This window comes from Myotis daubentonii, chromosome 6 (genome assembly GCF_963259705.1).
Source record: "Myotis daubentonii chromosome 6, mMyoDau2.1, whole genome shotgun sequence".
Taxonomy (NCBI): Eukaryota; Metazoa; Chordata; class Mammalia; order Chiroptera; family Vespertilionidae; genus Myotis; species Myotis daubentonii.
The window spans coordinates 25355541-25381126 of NC_081845.1; the positions used below are offsets into that span (position 1 = coordinate 25355541).

The 25586-nt window shown below is 38.0% G+C and overlaps 1 long non-coding RNA gene across 3 annotated transcripts in view; it reads left to right on the forward strand.

The window, feature by feature from the left end:
• LOC132236929 (uncharacterized) overlaps positions 1 to 21024 on the forward strand; it is a 70440-nt gene extending 49416 nt beyond the window's left edge. For 2 of the 3 annotated variants that reach the window (XR_009453416.1, XR_009453415.1), the window contains exon 4: positions 20036 to 21024. This is a non-coding gene — a long non-coding RNA (uncharacterized LOC132236929). Of the gene's footprint in view, positions 1 to 16953; positions 17197 to 20035 lie in introns of those variants that run through there. The other variant, XR_009453417.1, reaches the window with a different exon arrangement.
• The last annotated feature ends 4562 nt before the right edge of the window (positions 21025 to 25586 follow it).

A 25586-nucleotide genomic window follows, 5' to 3' on the forward strand; every position in this document is an offset into this window, starting at 1 on the left:
TGAAGCATCTGAAGGGACTTCCAGTCTTTTGGTCACTGGGGTTTTGGACACTGAGTTCAGTGTTAATTCACTAGGGCTAAAAATAAAATTAAAACACACACACACACACACACACACACACACACTCTGCATTTGTCATCCTCTCAATAGTTCAAAACCGTGTGCTTATTTGCACAAAGACACAGAGCCAATTAATTTGAGTTTAGTTTGGAGATACTTCACAAAACTGTTAATCTCAGAGATAAAACCATAATGGTGCTACATTTCACACTAAACAGTTTTAGCAATTATTATCAGATATAATAGGTAACTTTATGTGCTTTTCCTTTTGGATAGTGTCTACTAGTGTATATTAACATATATTTTATATACAACACGATACACATAATAATAGTAACATATTGAGATGTGGTGAGATAAAATTTATCTTAAAATATAAATAACTAGATCAAAGAAATACTCCAACTATATGATGTAGGTAATAGAATTCCAATTTTAATTTGAATAAATTCAATGGGTCAGGCCAAAAATAAAACTCCATCAATCACATTTAAATTCTTCCCATGGATTTTAAATTCATACCATGGACTTAAGTGCATGACACTATACTTAAGATTTATTTTCAAGAGGTTTAAATTATAAGCTTTTTATAACTAATTATATTCATAATAAGTTGTGAATAAATTAAGAACACAAGTAAATTATTTTTCAAGCAACATGTTCTTAATCTAATTAAGGCTCAAGATTTTTAAAATAATTTTTTAAAAATTTATTTTTGTATATTCCATTTAAATGCATCTTATAAGATTTTGTTTGTTTACTCTTTTGTGTTTTTGTTCATCTATTTGTAAGCAGTTTTTACTAAAGGGGTTATTAGAAATATAATGAATACTTACCACTAAGTTTATAACAATACATGATAGAATACACATATACATATATGTGTGTATATATATACACACAAGATGGTAGATAATGATTAAGATAACATCTATCTACAGTTCTGAAAATTTTAGAAGAATATTGATCTTTGTAATTGAATTACAACATTGAACTAATGTACTATCTTCTTTTATTTGGAATCTTGAAATAAATGTCTAATTCAGAAGCATGGCTTTAGCTGAGGGTCTGTATTTATTCTTAGGAGAAATTTGAAGAATTTCATAATTGGAAGGCTTTCCACAAGCCCAGTTTATCAACCTGTTCTCTAAAGGCTGCTGGAGCCCTGGAATTATCCATGGATTGATAGTTTTCAGGTGCTTGAGAGTTACTGAGAAGGAAAGGGAGGAAGAGATGGGTTGATAGTGCTAGGTTAGCCTCATTAATTTGCCTGGTTAGTGTTCATATGAACAATGATCAATTGAAAACTTATAAAATCTTTGTGGGGAAAATAAGGCTAATTCCATCTGGAAGGCTGATCTGGCCTGAGCCTGTTGGTATAAGTGGGTAGCAGTCTAAAAGAGTAGGGTCTACAAAACTCCAATATCTGTTTAGATCGATAGATGTGTTTACATACAACTTTGTATCATTTGATAACTTTCTGATTGGGCTTCTTTCAGTGTGCTGAAGAGCTAGGATTTGGATCCACTAAATTAATGTTTCTGTCTATAGCCTTTTGAAACCTTACAGCCTATGAATAAAATAGATAATGTTTCCCCATAAAATCAGCCATGAATTTTAAACAAATTAGCCCTTAAGCCTCCCCACTCCCCCCAGATTCCATGGTGACAACTAAAGCGTATTGTCCACCATTGCTTCTGTGAAACACAGTTCCCGTGAAAAAACTCTAAATGTAAACTCTTGAAGAACTTTTAGATCATTTTTGTTTTAATGAAGAGGCATTGACTTCTGCAATTTATTATACTGTATAATTTCTTTCTTAGAAACAATATTTTTTTTTATATCAATTGATTGGGTTTTGGCTATTTCCTCTGCTGTGATGTGTCTTTCAAGTTCAAATCGTGTCTCAAGTAGTATTTGTTTCACAAGGATCATGGACACCAGCCTTCCAGAATGTGTTTTAGAAAAGTCATGAAATGGAGTTCTTGTGGAGACTGAAAATGCACGTGCAGGACATGCTAATGAACCGTAGTCCAATTAACTCCTGAAAACAACAGCCCTAAATATCCTGTAAATGAACTGCATTCAGGTGCTAAAAAGACCTTCCATCATGATGGGATTATAAAGATCCTGCCCTTAATTATGAGTTGTAAAAGCCACTTTCAGGTAGAAATAAAGAGGGTGACAGTTGCTCAGTGAGAGGTGAACATTCATCTAGGAGGGGGGAAAGCCTTTCTGTGATAAGACCCAGAAATATGTTTTTCTGCTAATGCAATTTCATACATTTTTGTTGCGTGGTGGGCTAAGCAGCATTCCTGGTCTGTTGCCCCGGATGGGAATTGTTCAGCGCCATGTCACACATAGCTGTGCCCTCATGCTGAGTGGTGCACTGATCCCCTGGCTGCAGTGACAGTTGCTGCAGAAAGCAAGGCAACACTAATTCATTCTCAGCCTCCTCTTCCCAACTCTGTCTCCAGCCTAGCATCCCTTTCAGGTTTATTCATGAGCTCATCACTCCAGAAGAAAAAAAGTTTATTTGCATTATAACATTAGATTTAAAAGCTATAAATTATGCAGAGCTATAAATACTGCTCCTGGGTAAACACCACCTCTTATAAAACCTGTGTTTGTGCACACGCACACATGAGTATGGTCTTTGGATTTTCTCCCTCGCCTTACAACTCTACTCAATCTTCAACATCCTGAAACATAGCAGTTAAAACAGTGCTGTTTGGTTTTCTTTCTTTAAATGGAGAGGAAAGAATTTGGACTTTTTTTAGACAAGCTGGGATTGCTAGTGAAACATGACACCAGGCTTACTCAAATTGGAGACTCATCATCATTCCACAGTAAAAGTACTGCTGCCATATACTAGTATGTATCTAGAAAGTTAAAAAACCGATCATTTTTTGTCCTGTATTGTCTATCCACCAGAGGCATAGGCAACTGGCGTGATAAACAAATTTTCACCAGCTTTGCCACCCTGGAATACTCCTCAAGTGAAGGCCAAACTTCAAATCCTCGATATAATAATTACTACTGATCAAATATTTTCAGAAACTGAAGAGTTGGTCATTTGAGAAGAGGCTAACCTCAGATTGAATATAAGAAAGTCACGACTCTGTATCTCTCTTCTCACTGTAAAAAAGAAAATCCTGTTCACTAAGTTTGTTACTCACATGTGCACACAAACTTGAATTTCAATGAATCGTTGTGTCCTCTGCATCTGGTGGCCCGGGTACTTGGAGGTGCTGCTAGGAGTCAGACATGGCTGTTGTGTCTTTGGAGCCTGTGTCAGGGGTTGGGTGGGGGTGACCCAAGGTAGATTTGGCCCCAACTCTTTTCTCCTCGGTGAAATGCACATTGTGTACTGGCTTGATTCATTAATTCCAACTCATCATGAACCAACATATGAACTACAACTTTAGGAAGATTATAGACCAATCTTCTCTTTTAAAAATAACAATCACCTACTTTTTTTGGTATTGTCTTTATATTGCAGAAAGTCTCCCTCAAGTCCAATTGGAATCCTTCCTAACTCATTTTAAACCTTTCTTTTTTCTTGCCTGGACCTACTGTGTGCCAAGCATTGCTCAGAAACAAACTAAATAGACAAAATCCTGCCCTCATGGGGTTTCCATGCTGGTGGGCTCCCTTCCACTGCCCAGTTATTCCCAGAACTATGAGGGAGGGATGGAAGAAGGTAAGAGGAAAATTCAGCTGTGGGACCTGGAGGGAAGCGAAAGGGAGAAGGAAGTGTGGCGTCCCAGGAAAGCTGCCAGGTGATCTTAAGTTGCCTGGCTACCTGGGAAGAGTGACCCTCCTTCCTAAGCAAAAGACCCTCTTTGTGAGGCCAGGGAATAATATTAATTTCCCATCATTGCCTCTCCTTTCTCCTCTCCAACAAAATGTAAAACAAAAATAGAAGAGGAGCAAGAGGCCCCTCTCTCCCAAGAGCCTTCACGGTGCTGAGTCTCAGGGCAGTTGTAGAAGGCACCTGAGAGAGATATTACAAGACTTGGGTTCTAGTGTAAATTCTGTTGCTAACTAACCATTCACTTGTGTGTCAGATGAGTTTAGCTTACATAATCGCTAAAGTCTCTCTCAGTCTAAACCATCTATGGCTGTGAAACTCACTAGAAGCAGGAATAAAGGTGACCCCTGGTTTGTAAACACGTTTCTTGATCAAAACTCAAATCTTTACATAAAGGTTACTAATAGAACAAACAGAAAAGGCATGGAAACTCTTATATATAACAGAATGCCTGATATTCCTATATATCCTATCTAATAATAGACAAACATGGTAATTGACCATACCTTCGCTATGCCTCCCATTGGCTAACCAGCAAGATATGCAAATTAACTGCCAACAAAGATGGCGGTTAATTTTCATATGTAGGTGCGAAGCAGCGGAGCAAAGACTGAAGGAGGCTCTGGCCGGAGCGAAGGCCTAGGTCCTGGGTGCCGGAGGAAAACCGGTGCTGGCAACCAGGGGAACGGAAGGCCTATTGCACGAATCTTTTCATGCAACAGGCCTCTAGTGTGAATATAAGTTGAAATACCCCAGTGATGTTTTTATTATTAATACTGAAACTTCATAGTATGAAAAGTCAAAATAATGTTTTAATTTTAAACCAATCTACCAATGGTCAAATTTTCTTCCATGTAACAACTACATCTTCTTGCCTACTGAAACTTGTAGATTGTATCTGAAATATTAATTTACCCATAAAGTTGCTAATATTCTCAGTCAGAATGATTTTTTTTCTCAGCACTTACTTTCTCCCTCTATTGAATCACTTGGCATACTCTGACTGGCATACTCTGTGTGTGTGTGCATGCATGCATGTAATTCCCACAGACTGTGAGTTCTTTGAGGGTAGAACTTGTATCTTACTTATTTTTCTGTCTAAACAGTTAACACAGAACCTTGCATAAAGTAAAACACCAACACATGTTTGTTGGATTGCATTCTCTGGCCCCTGACCTGTTATGCCAACTGTTCTTATGCAATTTCTCAACTTCCTCAGTTCCCAGGAAACTCAGCTAATAGAGATGAAAACCCACAGATTGTAGAAGAAAATGAGATAAAACAGACAGATTGTTCAAGTCTTGGAAAGGACGTATTACAGATGGAATTAATATTGGCAAAACACCAAATAACATAAAAATGTGTTAGAATTGATTGATTCTGCCCAGTAAACAAAGTTAATTTACCTTCCCAGTTAGTCATAGACCTATCACTCCTGGCCTAGGCAGGGGTGGAGGCTTGCAAGCTCCTCAGGTCATAGGATAGAACCATTTGACCAGAGAGTCTGAGACAGGGTTTTCTTGAAAGGTATTTAATACTGTCTGAATCTACCCAGTTTACAGAATAGGGCCCCGATTGGTAGAATTCCAGTTTTCCTGCCTTGAGAGAAAGGAAACGCACTCCTTTTGTTTCTGTTCTTATATTTATGTTTTTTGTTTTTGTTGGGAGGGGAAGTCAGGGGCAATGGTAGGAAGTTGATCTACCACCAGGCATCATGGATGGTCTTTGTTTAGCAAATAAAGGAAGCCCTCAAGCAGAGGTTCCAGACAGCCAAGCCAGAATGTGCTCTTGGTTTTGGATCTACCACTTATAGCACCAGGATTCATCTCTTAGTAAATGGCTCTTTGGTATAAACTCTAGACCAGCTCAGGTTATTGCAAACCACTTTGATAGACTTTTTAATGTTACAGTGAGGAGAGGTTGGCACAAAGTGAAGGGGAGACAAGACTAAGATGAGTAAAAAAATAGTTCTTGTCCTCAAAGTTGGATATGGTCTGGGTAAATATTGACATGTCCACACTAGAAAGGGAAGTGGTTTTGTGGGCTAAATGTGGAATTTAGGAAATTTCTAACTTCTTACATTTAGTCCTAAATTTTTTTCTCTTCAGTTTTTTTGCTCCATCAATCAATAATGGGCTTCCAGAAGCAGGTATAACAAGCACACAGATGATAAAGTTACTGCCTTTAAGGAGTTTATAAGCATTTTATTTGTTTTTATTGTTTCAAAAAATATATTTTTATTGATTTCAGAGAGGAAGGGAGAGGGAGAGAGAGAAACATCAATGATGAGACAGAATCATTGATTGGCTGCCTCCTGCATGCCCCCTACTGGGGATTGAGCCCACAACCCAGACATGTGCCCTTGACTGGAATCGAACCTGAGACCCTTAAGTCTGCAGATTGACACTTTATCCACTGAGCCAAACCAGCTAGGGCTATAAGCATCTTTTAGAGAGGAAAAAAAAGACTCCATGAAACAGAAACCATATAAAATAGTCTTATGTGCCATGTTATAAGATAGTAACACTAAGTGTAGTAGAATTTTACATATACAGAAAAACTTGGCATTGGCTTGAGCAATGGGAGATGTCATGGAGGAGATAAGACTTGAAGTGGACCTTGAAGAAAGTCAGGGCTTACAGAGAGAGAAAATCCCAAAAGAGAGCTAACCCATTAGCATCAAAATCATATTGTGTAAATCAAAATAATTTTCTGCTATAATGTGATCATTGGTTCTTAAAGAAGCCTTGTGTATTCACGATAAAATTTTGATTTCAATTGGGTGGTTGGGCAAAAGAAGGTTAGGAACTAGAGAATTTCAGAAGTCCATTTATTTTTCCTGCAGGAAATTCAATTTTAAGAGTTTTATTGATGCATATTTTGCTATAACAAACTACAAAAAATTGTTAATCAAAATTAGAAAACAATAATCTAATGTTTCAGACAATGATAGGAATAGTACTTTAAGACCAGAACAAAAATCAATGAATTTCTAGATCATTATTATTTATACTCATTTTGGGGTAAAATTCCAAACTGATATAACTTTCTTTTTTTACAAAAACAATAAGATTAAAGCAAACTGTAGTGTAGTTCCCATGCCTCAACCAGCTTCTAGCCACTCAAACAAAGAAGCTATGTGATCCGAGACAGCTAGTTTCTCAGAGACACCGTGCCAACAACCTGATCAAACTACATTCTAACCAACAGGCATGGGATAAAATTAATGCAATTAATTAATGAAATTATATCTAATTCTCATTATGAAAATTTAAGCTGTAGGGGAAATGTTATGTTTGAATGGCAGTCCTAACCTTACCGGACTCCTACGTGCCTTTACACATATCACCTTGTCAGATTCTCACTCAGATGCCTAGGCAGACTTCCAAGATGACCCTCAATGGTCCTTGCTTCCTGGTATTCACCTTTTATGAACCCTCTCCTCTTCGCTGTGGTCTGGATCTGTAGACTTGCCTCTAACCAATAACATATGGCAGAAGCAATGGAATGTGGAACGTCACTGAGGGAGAACAAAGTTTTGCCACCTTTAAATATGCTTTTTTGGGATATTGATTTTAAGCTGGTTATTTTAAGAAACAAAAGATTCAGAAAGAACTTTTGACTCTCCCCACACCTGCCTAAATGAATTTAGATGGGGAAAACCTGCTTAAAAGAAGGGAGCTATCACTTTAACATAATATGAGCTAAGTGTGGCATATGGTACAATCTAGCAACTTCTGTTCGTTAGACTTCCCTCTGTGTCCATTGTTCCTGGGTGGCCTGGCAAGAATTTGTCTATCAAATGTTTGCTCCTTCATATCTACTTATGAATTGCCTACTTTCCTTTTGAAGTCCCAGACACCAACCTCTGCTTAGTCCAGAATGAAATATAATCCTAACTGCCAAATGTGTCTTTGGAACCCCTCTGTGTACATACATAATGCATTTGGTACTTTTTTTCCTGTTACTCTATGTCAATTTGATTATTAGATTAGCCAGAAGAATTTAGAAGGAAATTTATTTTTTTCTCCCTTACTGGTAGAAAACTGTGGAAAGGCCAATAATGGTAAATACAAGTTAGTTAGGTGTGCAACCTAGATTCCTCTGGTGCCTAGTAAAAGTCTAGAGTTGTCTCCAGTGATTCACTCTGTTCTTCCTATAGAGAGGGGAGATGAGAGAGGGGACACCTTTATAAATGTGCGCCCTGCTTTTAGGCAAAGAGGAAGAAGGCAGAGAGCTTTTATTGCATTTGTTTCTTTTTAATTGCCTTCTGCTCAAAATAATCCTTATGCTAAAGTGAAATACTTGGAGGTGGCATAGTCTGTTACCCTTCAACAGCAACAGATAAGGAATATATTTTGTAATATCGTAAGGGTCAGCAATATCTCCACTGTACAACCACACTAGTGTGGCTCAGAGACTTTAGATAACTAGTCTTCAGTAGAATGACCGAGCTAGGATGGTTGTGATTCTCAGCTGGATGATGTGTCATCAGTCCCTCAGACTATGCTCTTCCTTCCACATGAGTGTGATGCAGATGGACTGTCCAACAGCACCAGTCTCTCTTGTCACTTCTCTTTCCTCTACCTATTACTGCTCAGCCCAAGCCAATTTCCACTGAGAATATCTTTTCCTGTCCCCCGTTACAATCTATAATTGTGAGGAATGTTAAAAGATTCTGGGCTGCTGTATTTGGATCAAGCTCACCTCATATTGGTAGCTGAGCATCATACATTTGTGCTGTCAGGAGACAGTGGGGAAGGGGGTTGTACCTGTCAGGACCATAGGTTCTGGCATTAGGCACACCTGGGCTCAAATTTTAGCTATGGCATTTAATTGTTATTTGAAACTAGTGACCCGGTGCATGAAATTCGTGCACATTAAAAGGGAATTAATTAGAGGAAATATTTTAATATTGCTGTTTGCCCTTTCTCTATAATAGAAGTGTCAGAGATAAAAGAAAATTAGTAAAATGTATATGAAAATCTTTCTCCTGTCAGAGTCTGGGGTGCGCCACAGGAACCAGAGTCAAGTCCCCACCCACCCACGTGCACCTGGAAATAGCTCGAGACCCAGATCCAGCCTGCCCCACCCCTGTCAAACCCCGCTGGGTGGGGGGCGTAGCCTCAGGTCCCTCGGCCCAGTGCCAGCACGGGGGGCGTGGCCTGAGGTCCCCCGGCCCAGGCTGGGGCTGGGGGTGCACCTTGGGGTGCCTCGTCAAGCCCCACATGGCAGGGGGCACAGCCTGAGGTGCCCTGTCAAGCCCTACCAGGCTGGGGGGGGGGGGGTTGGCACAGCCTCAGGTCCCCTGACCCGGCCCAGTGCCATGCAGCCTCAGGTCCCTGCTGATTGCTTGTTAAGGCTCATTAAGAGAACTCGGCCTCTGTTGTGGGTGCAGCCATCTTGTGTTACGGAATCCCTGCCTCTGCTGTGGGCACAGCCATCTTGACCATTACAGTGTGACAATCAATTTGCATATTCCTTCTTTATTAGATAAGATATTACTAAATGCTTCTGTATACCAATTTCCACATCTGAAAAACAGCGGTAATAAAATTCTCTATCTCAAAGTGTTATGAAGAGTAACACATAAAGTCCTGATACAGAAATACTCAAATGTTAGTCTCTCCTTGCTCCTGTCTGTCTGTAATGTAGCCAGAGGTGCCTGTGGATCTCATTCCTCTCGGAAGCACATGTGTATTGGACAAGCTTCAGCCTTTTTAGAGTTATAATTTTCAAAATTTTCACTCAGTTTCTGCAAATTGATCCTGGCTATACCAGTGTGTTGCACACAAATAGCTGTAGTCACATGGCTCTAGCTGTAAAAGCACATTGGAAGATAGTTCTCCGTGAATCTCTCATGTTCCTTGTGACTTGCAAGCAGGAACTGACAGTTCTTGTTTTGGTCTGGACTACCCTTTCCAAGGATGTTTGTATCGCAAGCAAACAGCCTTGGAAGAAGGTAATAGGATCTGTCTACAGAGGAGATGGCAGATTTGCTTGCAATACAGTATAATAATATTATCTCTCTCTGGGGCAAAGGTCGAGCAAGTTTTCTTATAGCCCACTTAAAAAGTTGGGTTTCCTATGCTTGGAATTCTTTGGCTGTGATGCAAACCCACTCCATGTACAGTACGCACCAGGCCCACTCTCGTCACCACAGTAACACTTAGGGGACTAGGGGGTTGACATAAATATGAAAAATTCATGCTGCCTATTGTGCTGGGACTCATAGAGTCCTTTGTCTCTAGCCTGGATATCATGTCTTTTGCTATCATCCATGAAACTGCGGCAGCTAAATTGTTAGCCTGCATAAAGGGCAAAAATCTCAGACCCATGATAGTTTCCTCATCTGTATGATGGAGATGACGGGGTAATAGTACCAACCTCATACCTTGAGAGAATTAACTGAGAATATATACACACACATAATTATGATTAGAACAGGGCCTGGCACATGTACACTCCTTGAGTGTTTGGTATTATTATGCTTTTTTTGTTGTTGTTGTTAATCCTCACCTGAGGATATTTTTTCCATTGATTTTCAGAGAGAGTGGAAGGAAGGGAGGGGGAGAGACAGCAAGAGAAAAACATTGAGGTTAGGGAAACACATTGATTGGTTGCCTCCCTCACAGGCCCTGACTACAACCGAGGTATGTGCCCTTGACCAGAATTGAACCCGTGACCCTTCAGTCCATGGGCTGATGCTATAACTGCTGAGAAAAACTGGCTATTATGCATTTGTATAATTGGTGCATGAATTAAGACCAGTAATTCATCTCAGAATCCAGAGAATAAGACCTGAAATAACCATTACATGACTTTCCCCCCCCCTCACTAAAAAAATTGTTACTTTGCTTGCAAATAAATATTAGTGTGGAATCTCTAGCACAAACACAGCAGTCATTACTGTAATTATTTCATGCTGGATAGGTTGAGCCAAATAGGTAAAATTATAATAGTTTTCCTTTGCAGACTTGAGGGTTTTTAACCTAATAATCTATTACTGAATACATTTTTATTAAGTACCTATGTGAACAATTACATACTGGACATTTTTAGCTCAAAAAGATTGTTTCCTACTAACTCTGAGTCCAGGAGAAATCCTCTGTAAAACTTTTCATTAGCCAAGAGGGCATAAAAAATGTTGGGTTGATAGTGTAAGTAATTATTTCAGGATTCACGATTGCAAGTTTTTTAATCCAGTTCCCCTTACATTTTAAGACTACCTATTGCTTTATCTTTAGCTGGTAGATTAAGAGTCAGCATGTTCTTATTCATTTTTAGAATTTGAAGAACATTGTGATCAGAGACCTTCTTTTTCTTTTCATTTTGCAACCTAACTTCCTCTTTGGGTCTGTTGTGCCAAAAGCTATTTTCTAACACCCATTTCCTTCCCTTCTGCATCATATAGTGTCAGACTTTGCAGGACTCACTACCCAATAAATGTTATAAAGTGATTGGTAATCTATGATATCAGTTATTTTGGATCAAACTTAGAAGTACCTGGATAGCATCTCCACACCATACCTGACATAAAAATGCTAAGGACCCTTTAAAAATAAATAAATAAATATATATATATATATATATATATATATATATATATATATATATATATACATACACACACACACATACACATATATTTATATGTCAGGAATTTTTCTAAGCAAAATCTCATGTAACGAAGTTAAATTGTATCAAATGTGCCCAGTTATTAGGAATCAAGTAGCTGTAAAAGCAGCTCAATTGCCAAACCCAAGAATTATGAGTATTACATATTATGTGCTATTCTGAGTTAGGTTGAAAGTCTCATGTAGATATTGCTTAACCAAATATTTCCTCCAAGGCAAAGTGTAGCAACTCAGGCCAAGCTGCAAAGTTTAATTATATTGGTACATGGAGCAAGGATTCAGGCATTAGATATTTGGAATTTATATTTGTAGAAAAAAGTCACAGGAAATTATATTTTCAACCATTTTTTGCACACTTTAATTATGTCAAAAATAATTTTAGCTAGTTTTTTTAATGTTTAATTGGGTTTTTTTTTTAGAGAGTGGAAGGGAGTGGGGAGACAGAGAGTAATGTCAATGTGGGAGAGACACATTGATTGGTTGCCTCCTGCACGCACCCTGACCAGGGCCGGGGATCCAGCCTGCAACCTAGGTACTTGCCCTTGACTGGAATCGAACCCATGACCCTTCATTTTGAGAGCCAACACTATCCACTGAGCAAAACCAGCTAGGGCTTATCTCATTTTTCTTTTCTTTTTTTCTATAAGAAAAGGAGTATATCTGTGTTTTAAAAAGAATATATTCTCTCTTATAGCAATGTCAGTATATAAAAGGGCATGATATATAAACATCTTTCCTAAAGCACCATTTATAACCCAAGCTGTGGATTTATCCTTATGCCCTGTGGGGACTGGCAAGGTCTGTTTTATTATTTCCAAGGTTTGAGGTGTTTTGAAAATCATCTAGTTCCATTTCCTTGTTTTATAGATGGTGAAGGGAAGGCCCAGGAGATAAATTTAACCCAGTCAAAGTCATTGAAGAAGAGGAAAGAATAGTGTAAAATCACACTCCTCGAAAATATCTTCCTTCATAATTAATTTGAAAATTCCATGTCTAATCTGGAACTAAATATATTCTGTAAAAGAAAATTCTTTGAATACCATGGATAATGCATTCTAATATCTAACAACCTTTCTAGTCAGAAGTGTCATTCTTGAGTGTAATAACCTCTTTTCATGCAAATTAAGCTTATTTCCACTTGTTAGATGCTTAATAGAGATGGATGATAGGCACTTTAGTAATTACAATCACGCACATGTATTATAATACTTTTTAATGTTAACTTATTCTCCATTATTTTCTTTTATATGCATTAAAGAATCAAACACCTTTAGTTTTTGAACATATGTCTTTGCTTCCCTTCCCTAGTGGCTAAGCCAGATATCTAGATATCATGATTCACTCCTCTATTTTTTCACTTTCACCTCCATTTAATTACTAGGGTCTTCTGGGTTTTACTTCCTAAATAGCGCTTGACTCTCCCATCCTCAATATCACCACTATAATTTATGCCACAGTCATTTCTTATCTGAATTATCACAACATTTTACCTGATCCATTAGTCAACCATTACTATGACAACAAGCGATCCCAAAATTATTGCTCTCATTACATGAGGGCTTTAATTTGACCTTGAGCTTGGCTGGGCTTGGCTGAGCTTGGTTGGGCTCCATGTGTCTTCCCACTGTGGCACCAGATGAAAGAGCACCCCCCATTTGAGATTTACTAGTCTCACGACCAATAGCATAAGCTCAAGGGGGATAAAGCCATATTATGCTCATTTAAAGCTTCTGCTTGGAGGTGGCTTACGTCATGTCCTTCAAGATTATTTTGGCCCAAGTGAGTCTCTTAGCCAAGCTCAAAGTCATTGGAGTAGGGAAGTATACTATGCCCATTGATGAATGTGGCAAAGGTAGAGAGAGTGCAAACAGTTATGAACACTGAGTAACCTGCCTATAGCTATGTTCCTCTCCAATTCCTTGTCCACACTATCCACCTCACAAACAAGATCACACAATACCCAGTAGCTTCAGGATTTTTAAGAACAGGGGTGAGGGAAGAATTAGTGACTTCTTCAGAGAAATGAGTCTTGAGAGATAAATAGAATTTTCTACAAGAGGAGAAGAAAGGAAGAACATCCTCGACTGAGAGTTCCAGAGCACAATAATAAGAACATCCTTCTGATTGACTAGTTTATTTCTCTAAATCATTTAACCATGTAGACAGCTCTTCATATGATTGTCTCAGTTATAGTGCAATGATTTGTTGTATTGTCATCTTTACTCTGTCCCTGCACAACTGTGAACTTTTTAAAAATCCTCATTTGAGAATATGTTTTTTTAAAAATTGATTTGAGAGAGAGAGAGAGAGAAACACTGATGTGAGAGAAAAACATTGATTGGTTGCCTCCCATTCATGCCTCAACAACCTAGGTATATGCCCTGACCAGGAGTCAAACCCTCAGCCTTTTGGAGTATGGGATGATGCTCTAACCAATTGAGCCCCCAGGCCCGGGTCAGTTGTGAACTTTTTGATGGCGGAAATCATCTGTCTTATTTCTTTGATTACCCAGTACCTCAAATGGTGCCTGGAAGGCAGTAGGCTTTCAAATTACTTGAGGGGAACATTCCTATGTTCAAAAAAGTTTGATTTAGGTAACTGGACCATCTTAAAACCATGCTGCTGGTCTGAGACTGCTGGACAGTAACTGGCAAACAGACTGTCATTATCCAAATCCCATGGCATGCATGGTCCGAGACACTGCTTCTATTAGCTCTTCCTTAAGTATCCTTACTTATTTCCTCACCTCATTTGTCTTTTCTTACTTATTCTTAAATATTGCTTCTTCAATTCATCAAGGCATATAAAATGTTAGCCTGCTTTCCTGACCTGGCAGCATCTGTGACCCTAAAGGAACTCATTATTCAGTCTTTCATACAAATGCTTAATACCATGTCAGAGGTTGACCTTTACCTTGCACCCTAGATACACACTTTTATCCAGCTTTAGGGCTTAACCTATACTTTCTCCATTTCTTACAAAGTAAAGGTTGAGTCCATTCCTAAGATTTTTCATACCAGGCCCCTTACACACTTTTGTCCCTTATGTGCTGCTCTTCCCCTTGCACCTTCCTCCACAGACCATAAGCCTCAGCACATCCTGCTCTTCCACATCTCTAGACGTGGCTTTTGTTGATCCCCTTGCTAGGAACTCTTCCTCTTTGTCTTCGAGGAAAATCCTACTCATACTTCAAGGCTCTACTCTGTGAAGAGGTCATTATTTCTGCCTTTACTTCTCTACAATTGTCAAATGAATGAATGAATGATTTAGTTGACAGTTCAGATTTATTTCATATTAATTTTCAAGTTCTCTTTTCTATAAGATATCCTTTATTTTCCCCTTATTTGAACTATTGGTTTTACAAATTTATAAGCCCAATGCTGGCTGAGGCTCTAGATTTTTTTTGTGTGCACAATTAGGTTTCTGCCTTCTGAAAATTCAAAACTTAAAATGGACATTATTTTCTCTGACAAGTTTTTTTTAAAAATCTTTATTCATGAGAATATCACAGGTATTTTCACACACACACCCCACCCACCCACCCAGTTTCTTCCATCTATCTGGTTTCTCTGACAAGCCTTAATATGATAGATATGTCTGTAATAGTGTGGATTTCAAGGAAATAATGCATTTTTTAAAAGTACAGATGAGTTATTATTATGGAAAATAAGAGGAAAATGGAATTGTATCATTTGAGAAGATGGGATGAGAGAAATTACTATCTGACTTTCAGCCGATCAGACAGGCCTAATGATTCAGTGGAAGAGAGTGTATTGAGAAGTCTCAGTTCTAGTAGAGAACTTATGCCTGGACCCTGGAACCTGCAGCTTTAATCTGAATTCCAGCTCCACCACTTGGTTTGAGCAAGTGACTGAGGCTCCCTGTGCCTCCGTTTCCTTACTTGTAAGATTTGGGGGAATAACAGTGTGCACATCACAGGGTTGTTAGGAGGACAAAATGAGCTAATATATGTAAAGTACTTAAAATGGTATTGGGCACATGGTTAAGTGTTATAAATTGCTATTTCTGCTTTGGAATTTCTTCCACTTTTTTTAAAGTTGGAGAACAAAAATCCTTGTTCTCACACTTCTGGGTTTCAACTGAGAAAATTAGAAAACAGTATAAAGCTTTAAAGTTCTAAAGAGATGCAGCTAACCACCTGTCCTAGGCTGCTCTTTCCCCTCCCCCACCCTCAACCACTTGAGGATGCTGCCCTCTGGTGGTCACTCAGAACTGCTATCTAGCTCTTCATTCTAACTCAGGCCAGAATTTTCTTTGTCTCCATCTCCCTGTAACTTAAACTTTAATTTATCAGAAGTTAAAGTATTTCTCTCTGGGAATTGCTTGAAACGTAGCTGCTAAGTCACAAAAACATATGTAGATTTCAAAAATTGGAATGATTATTAAATATTCTATTTTTTATTTTAATGGTTATAAACTATTAGAAGATAATATATGCAATTACAAAATGTATTGCCTAAGTCTTTTCATTGATATACATATTTAAAAAACAGATAACTAATAGCCAAATACCTGAGGACCAAGTAGATATCTCTTTGTTACTGATTTAGACATTCCTTTTAAAAAAATATGAATGCTAGTTTAGGTATTATACTTCATATTAAAATTTGAATTCTTTTATTAAAATTTTATTATTTTGGCAAAATGTTTTCCAGAATTGAGGAGACAAAAACTATAGTCATTAAAATGAGAACTCGTGCATGTGTATGAAGTCTATTAATATTCTAGATTTTATTATTTTTATCATCTTTAGTCTGCCCAACTGCCTAAACCCTATTTCTCCATGAATCTCATTTATAGGCATTTATTTTAAAGTGAAATTATGAAAAACTATTCTTTGCTAATTCTTTGGAAAACTTACATAATTCTGGAATGTAGTCTGAAGCAGCTAGCTCACCTCTGCTGGGTGAACTGTTAATGTCATTCCCAGCACCAAAAAAGAAACATCAGAAGATCGGTGACTATTTATTTACACATTTGTTATAGCTTCTACTTGAGAATAAAGAATGAGTTTGAACTCTAGAAGCTGAGCCTGCAGGAAGCCCCATCAGTCTCTCCACACTTCTGCTGTCATTCCTATTGTAGGGGAAACATTATTCAAACCACAGGCTCCAAACTCCCAGGTAACTGAAGCCAGCAGGAAGCTCTGTTTGATATCAAGTATGTTCTTTATCAACCTTTTTGTTGTGATGGGAAGAAATGAACTAACTTTACTTTTATCTTGCCCTGTTTTAACATAACCCAGTAGGTGAATGCTTTATTGGTGTGTGTTGGCCAAACTCTTTGATATATACTGACTTTGTGGTCATAAATTTTCCAAATAAAAACAACAGCAATCGTTTTTCATCCATCTATACTAATCAGAAAATATTACATGTTCATATATTTTTATTAAAAGTGTATTTGAAATTTTGCTTACAGAGGTTGCCACAGAAAACACAACTTGATTTTTCTTACAAGATTCTGGGAAACAGAAGCCCTTCTGCCATCACTCAGAGAATCAAACATAACAATGCCACCGTGAACTTTGGGGTCAACATTAGAGACTCCACTGAATACTTGGTCTCAAAATGCTTTTTTGTATTAGACTCGTGTAAAATAAGGAAATTAAGGGTTTTTATGTTTTTCCCCCACAAGTAGTTGATTTTCAGTGGACAAGATCCTGATGCTGTATTGTGCAGTTGGTTAGCAAAGGTACTTCTAATGCTCATCTGCTTTTTGATACACCGTTAAACCATACATTAAAGCTGTTCTTTGTTCTTTGTAGAATATTATTTGTGCAATCTCCGATTCAGTATCTGTGTTTTACAGGGAAGGAACAAATTTGAACAAAATATAGAAGGTTGAAGCAACACAGATTTAGAATGATTTTAACCTCATGTCTTTATCTTTCCTGCATCATTTTCTGTGATACATGGTCTCTTTTGGTTGCTGAGTTTATTACAAATTCCCAGAATCCAAATAATTTAATTCAAGGGATTCAGGCTCTAACAGAAAGAAGAAAAAAAAAACATGAGAAAATTTTACTATTTTATTTTAACGCAACATTTTGCAATTTAAAGCTCATAAGTAATTCAAACACCAATTATTTCAGTGCTATTTTTATTCCAGTATTAGAGACATTATATATATTTAAACAAGTATTATTTAACCACTGTCTTGAGGAGGGCCAATGCATAGTTTGTTGAAGCTATACTCCATCAAAAGACAAATCTAACCAAGTATTAACCCACAATATGCTGGTAAATTTAGAATTACCATCAGAGTCTCATTCCTTCTTATCTTCTTGGTAAGGTTCATATTAGCCTTAATTCCATTAGTTGGGAGGTTTATGCTGATGGGAGTTAGTTAAGCATATTTGGTAAAACATGTGCCTATTTCTGTGGCTCCTGGGTACTCTTTCTCCCATTCGTTACTTTATATTCGTATCCTGTTTTTAATCACTAGTAGCAGACAAATGCCAAAGTAGATCTATAAGAGCATCCTTCAGCTGTTGGAAGTAGATTTTTGACACATCTGTTCTTGAAGGAAACAGGTATAATTAGCTATAAGAATTGAAAACAAATTATTTCTTTCAAATTAAAAAAAAAAAGACATTTTCAGGTTGAAAGGATGTCTGAGTAGAAGAGCAAGATAAAACACAAAATTTTAAGATGGCTGCATCTTTCTCAGGGAGATTTTTATATGGAGCATTCCTAGTGGAACAGAATACGACATTTTCTTGACGTTGGAGACTAAGCCCAGAGCAGAGAGGAAAGCTCTGTGGCCTTTATCTGAGCAGGAGTCCATACTGGAGCAATCCTCCGCTGCGTGTATCTTCTCCTTCCCACTGGCCTTCTTCCTGGGCAGGAACCCTCCGGAGATCTCAGCCCCTCGTGTCTGTGGCCAGAGGAAGAGGTGGAATGGTGTTTTCAGCAGCAAATGGCAGGTCCCATGGAAGGATAGTGGAATGGTCCAAAGGATGAGATGGAGGCCAAGTTTTCCACCTGAGGCTTTCTTTCTGCCCATTCCACCTTGTCTCTTTGCATTCTTTCCACTTTACGAATGACAATGTTATTCTCAGATGTATGTCATCCCATAGCTGGAAGGCTTCTACATCCAGAGATGTAAAAGAAAAAACTCTTTAAACTCCATGGGATCATTTTATGTGGAAAAGAGCTAAAAAAAAAAAAAAAGTGGATCCATGTGTTCAAAGCTGGGTGGGTGTGCAGGGCAGCAGGTTGCTGATGTGTCTTTGCCAACCTACATCCACGCAGATGCATACCTCTGGAACACCACAGCAGCTCCTGGCCTGCGCCATCTCTGTACTGAATCAGGTAGAAGGTCACTGGCCACCAGACCATCTCTGCTGGGATTTCAACCTCCTCGGGCTAAGGGAGTGAGGGGCCAAGGTTGTAGGGTATGCAAGACTACATTCTGGTGGTTTTCATACTGGTTACAGGGGCTTCTAAAAATGCTTCCCAGGGAACTGGTTAAAGTCATAGTGTGTCTCACCAAATAGCTTTTAGAAATATTTGGTGTTTTTCTTTTCTTTTTTTTTTGGTACACCTAAAATCCATACAATCCCATTAACCAATGTGGTGTTTTTCATTTTCAAAATGCTGCCTGTAATTTATCCAGTTCTTATGACATTGTTTCTGTTTGTGTGGTAACATTTGTTATCATAGACCCATTATAGAGAAAGAAAGGCCAAGACTATGAAAGGATAAAAACTGACAACAAATGGAGGGCATCTCAGATCATGAATATTTGCGATTTTCTAATATCAGCCTCAGACAGCATTTAGGAACATTTTTAATTTATGAAAAAGAGTTATGCTGTCAGTTTACATTGGTAACTGTGGAGACCAAAATTTAATAAGATGGAGAACATACCAAACAAAGGGGGAAAATGTGTGAAAAATTAAAATGACAAACTGAGGTTGGTATGGTGTTGTAAAGACCATTTATGTATAGTCTGATGGAGCTAAATGAAATATGGACTCAACTTGTTAAAAAAGAATTACAGATTTTATAGAAAATCTCTTCATAAATATAAAATTATACTTTTTATTTTTTCTATAAATTTTAATATTTATTGACTATTTTCACTACCATTTATTTTATTTATATTTAAATTGTAGTGGCTATGATTTCAAAAGCTCTGAATAAATTTTCTTAATTTCAAGTTAAATTTATTACTCTATTTTGGGATTTCTGGCAAGAAGTAAAAGACAGATACCCATTTGCTTTCCAATAAAATAGTAATTCATCTGATTTGTTAGCAGGAGCTTAGAGACGAATCCAGTATGAAATAGTTCAATGCACATAATACAATTTCTCATTTTATACCTGTGATTCTGAAGTCCCTCCTGCTCGTACAAAAAGTGAGAAATACATTTCCAATGACAACAGTAACCATATACTTATAAGGACATTGCTGAAATTGAAGTGCAGGGTATGTTTGTATGTGTGTGTGTGTTGTTGTTGTTTTATTAACTCTAATATTATCCCAAACCTATCAGGGGATTTGGAGAGACTGACAGAGCAAAATGCAGTGACCATCCTGTGCTGATGGTCAGCACACACTCTGAGAACCTGACGAACAGCTTGACCCGACAGCCTTTGACGCCCATAGTGAGTGGCTCTGGCCACAGCTCTCAGGCATGAGATGTGGGTTCTTCCAAAAGCAAACAACCTTCGACCCATGGTCTTCATTTGGGCCCATCAGGTCAACAGTTGTTTCACAGGACATCGGCAATTGTCTTTCTCTGTGTGTCAGGAGCCTCTTGAAACATTATACGAGGATAATTAAGTGGTGAATAAGGGTCAATGCGGACAAATAAATCAAACTGATAGTTTGAACACAGACTGATTGAGCAAAAACAAGGACTTCTGCCATGCCTGTTACTGCAGTGCTTGATGTTAACTGACTTTGTTAACATTACATCCAAAGGCAGCAAGTGGGAAAGCTTTGTGTGGAATCAAAAGCTGAGCAAAGAGACATGGGATTTAATTGTTCAGCTTTATTTTTGAAATAAAGACATGCAGCGCATCCATTTAGTTGACTTTAATGGAGCACAAAACCAAACCCATTCTTTAGCATGCTAATTGAGTTAGAAGATGCTTTCCTCTTGGATAACAGAGACGTAAGAAATACCAATGGAATCGTCAGACTTTTAGAGCAAAAGTTCAGAGTTAAAATATGGTGAGAAGTTAGGTATTTGTATCTGTTAAGGTAGGTTAAATATACCAGTAAATGTAATACAATTTTATAATTATTTTAAATCTTGTGTTACAAATCTGGTGGTACTGTATATGTAAATGAAACATTTGATATCAAATATATTAATGTATGGAGGAGATTTTTGTTAGCAGAAGGGCAGCCTAGAAATCAAGAAAAGAACAAGAGAGAGGAAGAGAAAGACAGAGAGAATCCTTAAAAAGGCTTGTATATGTCCACAGGATTGTTCTAAGGGGAAAAATTATTAGAAAAAATGTAAAGAATAAATCTGTCTTTTAATAAGAATAAAGAGCTGCTATTTTTTTTTTTTACTGTAAACATGAATCTAGACTATTTTATTTGGGTATTGAAATTCAACTTTTCCTAGCAGTCAAACTTTCATTTTTATTACCCACCTCTACATGCAGAAATAAGCATGTAGTTGAAACTATTACCTTGTTATATTAATTATCTCAGCTGTTCTTTAAAACTCTTGTCTTAATTTACCATATAGAGCTTTATCAGATAGTGTAGGACATTGCATTTCATAAATATCACATATTATCTTTACGCATGAGCAGCATGGTCTTTTTAAAGGGTGACAATTAATAGTCTCATCCATAAAGTGAGAACAATTAAGTTTGAAATATAAATTTAAAATATGGACAATATTTTATTTATATAATTATATCATACACTTGTTGAGCATTAATGAAATTTGTTTTCATATAGAAAACCATTATTTTATAATCTTAGTCAATAGAAAAATCTCTAGAGAGAAATGAGGAATTAATGACTTCTATTCTTTTGTGCATTTTCCACTTTATATTTAGATCATTTGAAGTTGGTAATATGGTGAACAGTGATTACAAACAGTAATTTATGAATTTAAATACATTTACATGACATTTGCTCAGAAACATTATAATTACACATTTATTCCCTTATTTGGGCATCTGTCTGCATTTAAAAAAAATTTAAGTTCAGTCACAAATACCAGTATGATGGGATTAATGAAACTCACACTATTTGTCATTAATATTGGTTTTTATAGTAACTGTGCTACTATAAAATGACTATCAAGAATAAGTTATATAGCTAGTTATATGGACAGTGGCTACTTACTGCAGTGCTCCTGGGGTTTTCTTTTGGCCCATAAATAATTTCACATAAAGAATCTAAGAGAAGCTCTTCTATGAGCCGCCTACCCTGAGAAAGTGGGCTGAGAAAGGTGTAATGGATTATGGAGGGAGATGAAGGCGAGCTTACACCATATCCAATCAGGCTTTTTCTTAAAGGTCAGGACGTTCTGTCTGGGTCCATTTGTGTTTTGATTCTGCCGTTTCACTATTCAGGAGCACAATGTAACTGTCAGTCTCAACAGCAGTTCCTGGCCCCACTGGCTCCACCGCTCTGGGGTAACATACAATATTTCACATCCACAAAACAATTCGGCGTCTGCGTGGGCAAACCATATGATGACCACGGGGAGCAATATGGTCACACCCTACTGAGCACTCTTAAGGAGGCTCTGTAAAGAACTACATCTAAAAAAGAATAAGGCTTTGCTCTTCTGGGCTTTTGCGCACTTGCCAAATAGCATTTTAATGTTTCATTTTTATCAGCAGAAGTCAAATGCAAATGTTTGCCCCCCCCCCCCGCCCGCCCCCCTGTTCCAGCTCAGCAGATAAAGACAGCTTTACTGATATGCAAAACATGTGCAGTCATGGAGTTAGGAGGGAGATAGATATTACAAATAATTTAGTACATTAATGATGGCCTTGTTGGATCTCCCCCGTGTATGTTTTGTGATATTATTGATTTCTCTTTCCAAACAAAACCAGACATCAGCTCAAATTTATAAGGGCAAGGGATGGGTTCTGACAGTCTTGGGAGAGCAGAGAACCAATACACTGTCTAACATAATTTTTAACCAGTGGGTTCTGAACTGAGCTCTGGAGAATTAACGCATATGGTACATTTTCACAGGATTTGGCCTGGGAGACGACTTTTTTGACCAGCTGATTGATTTAAGTTACATCCCAGTCTGTCACTGTACTCAGAGGAAAATTAAATAAAGAAATTATTTACATAAAAGGATAGCAAAGAAAAAAAAGCTTCTATTTGGGGGCATATAGATCAGATTGTTTCCCTACTATCTAATATTCATTCTTATGGCTGCATTTTCCATTTTTATTCTTTTTATTCAATAGCTTCATCATGAATTCATTTTTAAATGAATTATTTTTTAAAATATTTTAAAAACTTTATTGAATTTTTCTAACAGCAAACGCTTTTAAAATGTTTTAAAATGTGTGTTCTCTTTTTATCCTTCTCAACATTTCACCTGTGCCTCTGAAAATTTCTTCAAGTTCATAGCACTTAACTCACCAGAGACATTATTGAAAATTACAAAAATATAATGAAAGACAAAATAGAAATAATTTGTGGCTATTACCATTCTCCATCATTACATACACTTATAAGTTGATGGTAGTCCACCCAGGAGGAGAAAGTCCCACATGTGGGCAACTCTGGTGCAAAATGCAGAGCGTCTAAATGAACATTTTACAAATATGACTCAGCATTGTTTTCCTGTAACTTTTATAATGCAATAATATTTATCTGTCTTTTTATTCCTAGTAAAAATGAGCAAGTTACTTAAACTGTTTTTCCATAGGATCTTTCAAATCGAAACTTAGCATAAATTTATTCAGCTGTTTTAGTGACTGTCTCCCGCCGCCCCCCCTCCCGCACCACCCCCCCTTGCCAAGGGAAAAGTTGAGGGATGCTTCACAATGTGTTTCTGGCCAGAACAGAAACTATTGCTGTTTGCCATTGAGTAATGCAGGAATCAAGAGGTGTGGAACCAGTCATTTTAAACACAATTTTATTTCTTCTCACTCATACCTTTGGTCCCCACCAGTTCAATACCTTTTATCAGATTAATTTCAGGTGGCAAAAGGCAAGCAGGGAGGAGTCAAAATGGGTCTTCACCAACTAAAATGGCAGTGCCCTTCACAGGTTTAGAACAAGGGAGAATTATTGAAATCATGACTATAGATCTCCTCAGAATGAAGACCCTTGAGGTGGTATCTCATCCATCTCCTCTCCACAGTCTCCTGCCAGCACCCACCCTGTGTATAAGCAATGCGTGTGCCTGTTATACTGAAGAGGCTCAACAAATGATGTGGGGGAGGTAATTGACATGGACAAGCAATGACAGCATTTAGCCATCGTATGTGCTTGGGTACATGTGTCAGTGTGGGCAGAGAAAGCACTGTCTAGATTCTACGCCATGGGACCTGGTGGCCTGGCATAGGATGTTCCCTTTTTTCTAATCCCCGCCTTCAGGTCTGTTTCTCAGGGCAAACATTTTCAGGCCCATGTCTATCATTCATAGAGTGAGCAGATGGCTTATTTCCACGGACCTTCAGCAAAGGCATCAATCAGGCCAGCTTTTCCCAGGTCAGAATGGTTTGTTGCCCAGAGGAGAGGATGAGCTGTTCTGTTTTGTTTTCAATGTTGGAACCAGGAGGTAAGCACACTCCTTTCTTCTAGAATTTCTTGAAGTTCCTCTTCAAACTGCTCTCTCCAAGTCCATTCTTCATCTCTGCAACCCTCCTGGTTCTATCAGAGCCAGATCTATTGCTAAATCCTCAACCCTTTTCATGGATACATTTCCCATTCTACACTTAAAACTATGAAAAGTAGTGTAACCTATTATCGGAGAAAGCTGGGCTCTGAACTTGAGCCCTGGGTTTTCATTATTATCTACTGTACAATGCAGTTATATAGTACTCAGTACTTCCAACAATGAAATGAGAAGGCCGAAGATAACCAATCTCAAAAAGACTCAACTGAGCAAGGATTATTACTTAATCTGGCAGGAGGTGAGAAACGATATGCATTGTTCTCATATTAATTGCCTGTTCCTGTGGAGGGCACTGGACTTAAAAGATCTTGTTCATGCCTCATGACCACCTCATGAGGTAGGAATCATTGTTGCTTTTTCACAGAGAAGGAAGTTGTAAGTAGAAGGGATTTAATGAAACCCTCAAAATCACCCACCTGGGAGGTTGCATAACAGAGGCTTGAATTTGGAGCTACCCACCTCTCAAGCCCATCATTTCTCTCTCTCCTATGTTCCTGCGCAGGGTCAGGCAAGGCTCCTGCGTGCACAGCTCTGGTAGGGTTAACCAGAAGTAGGCTTTTTTGAACCTGCAAGTAATACAGTATTTTGTCCCAACATGCACTCCCAAAGTTGATAGAGCTTAGTTAATTGATATGTATTTATTATTCTGAATAGACTTTTATTTTAGTTTCACTTTAAGTAGAGAAAACATCAATTTCTTTAGACTTTAATCAAAATTTCTAACCCACCACATGCAGCCAGCTTGTGGTTGCCCTTCGGAGGCTGCAGATTATCTGAAAATACTTGCAGTCTATCCTCACATAATCTCCCTGATGGAAATGTTTCACTGACATGAACCCTTTCCTCTATCCCAGTGGTCGGCAAACTGCGGCTCACGAGCCACATGCGGCTCTTTGGCCCCTTGAGTGTGGTTCTTCCACAAAATACCACGTGCGGGCAGGCACGTACAGTATGATCGAAACTTCGTGGCCCATGCGCAGAAGTCGGTATTTTGTGGAAGAGCCACACTCAAGGGGCCAGAGAGTCGCATGTGGCTCGCGAGCTGCAGTTGGCCGACCACTGCTCTATCCAAACTGCTTTACTCACTATCTCCACAAGACAATCACCTTTATTTCCTTCTTGCCCTTGTTCATACGCCCTGCTTGTCTAGAATGACTTTCCTTCTCTCTTTGCTCAAATGATCTTACTGAACTACCTT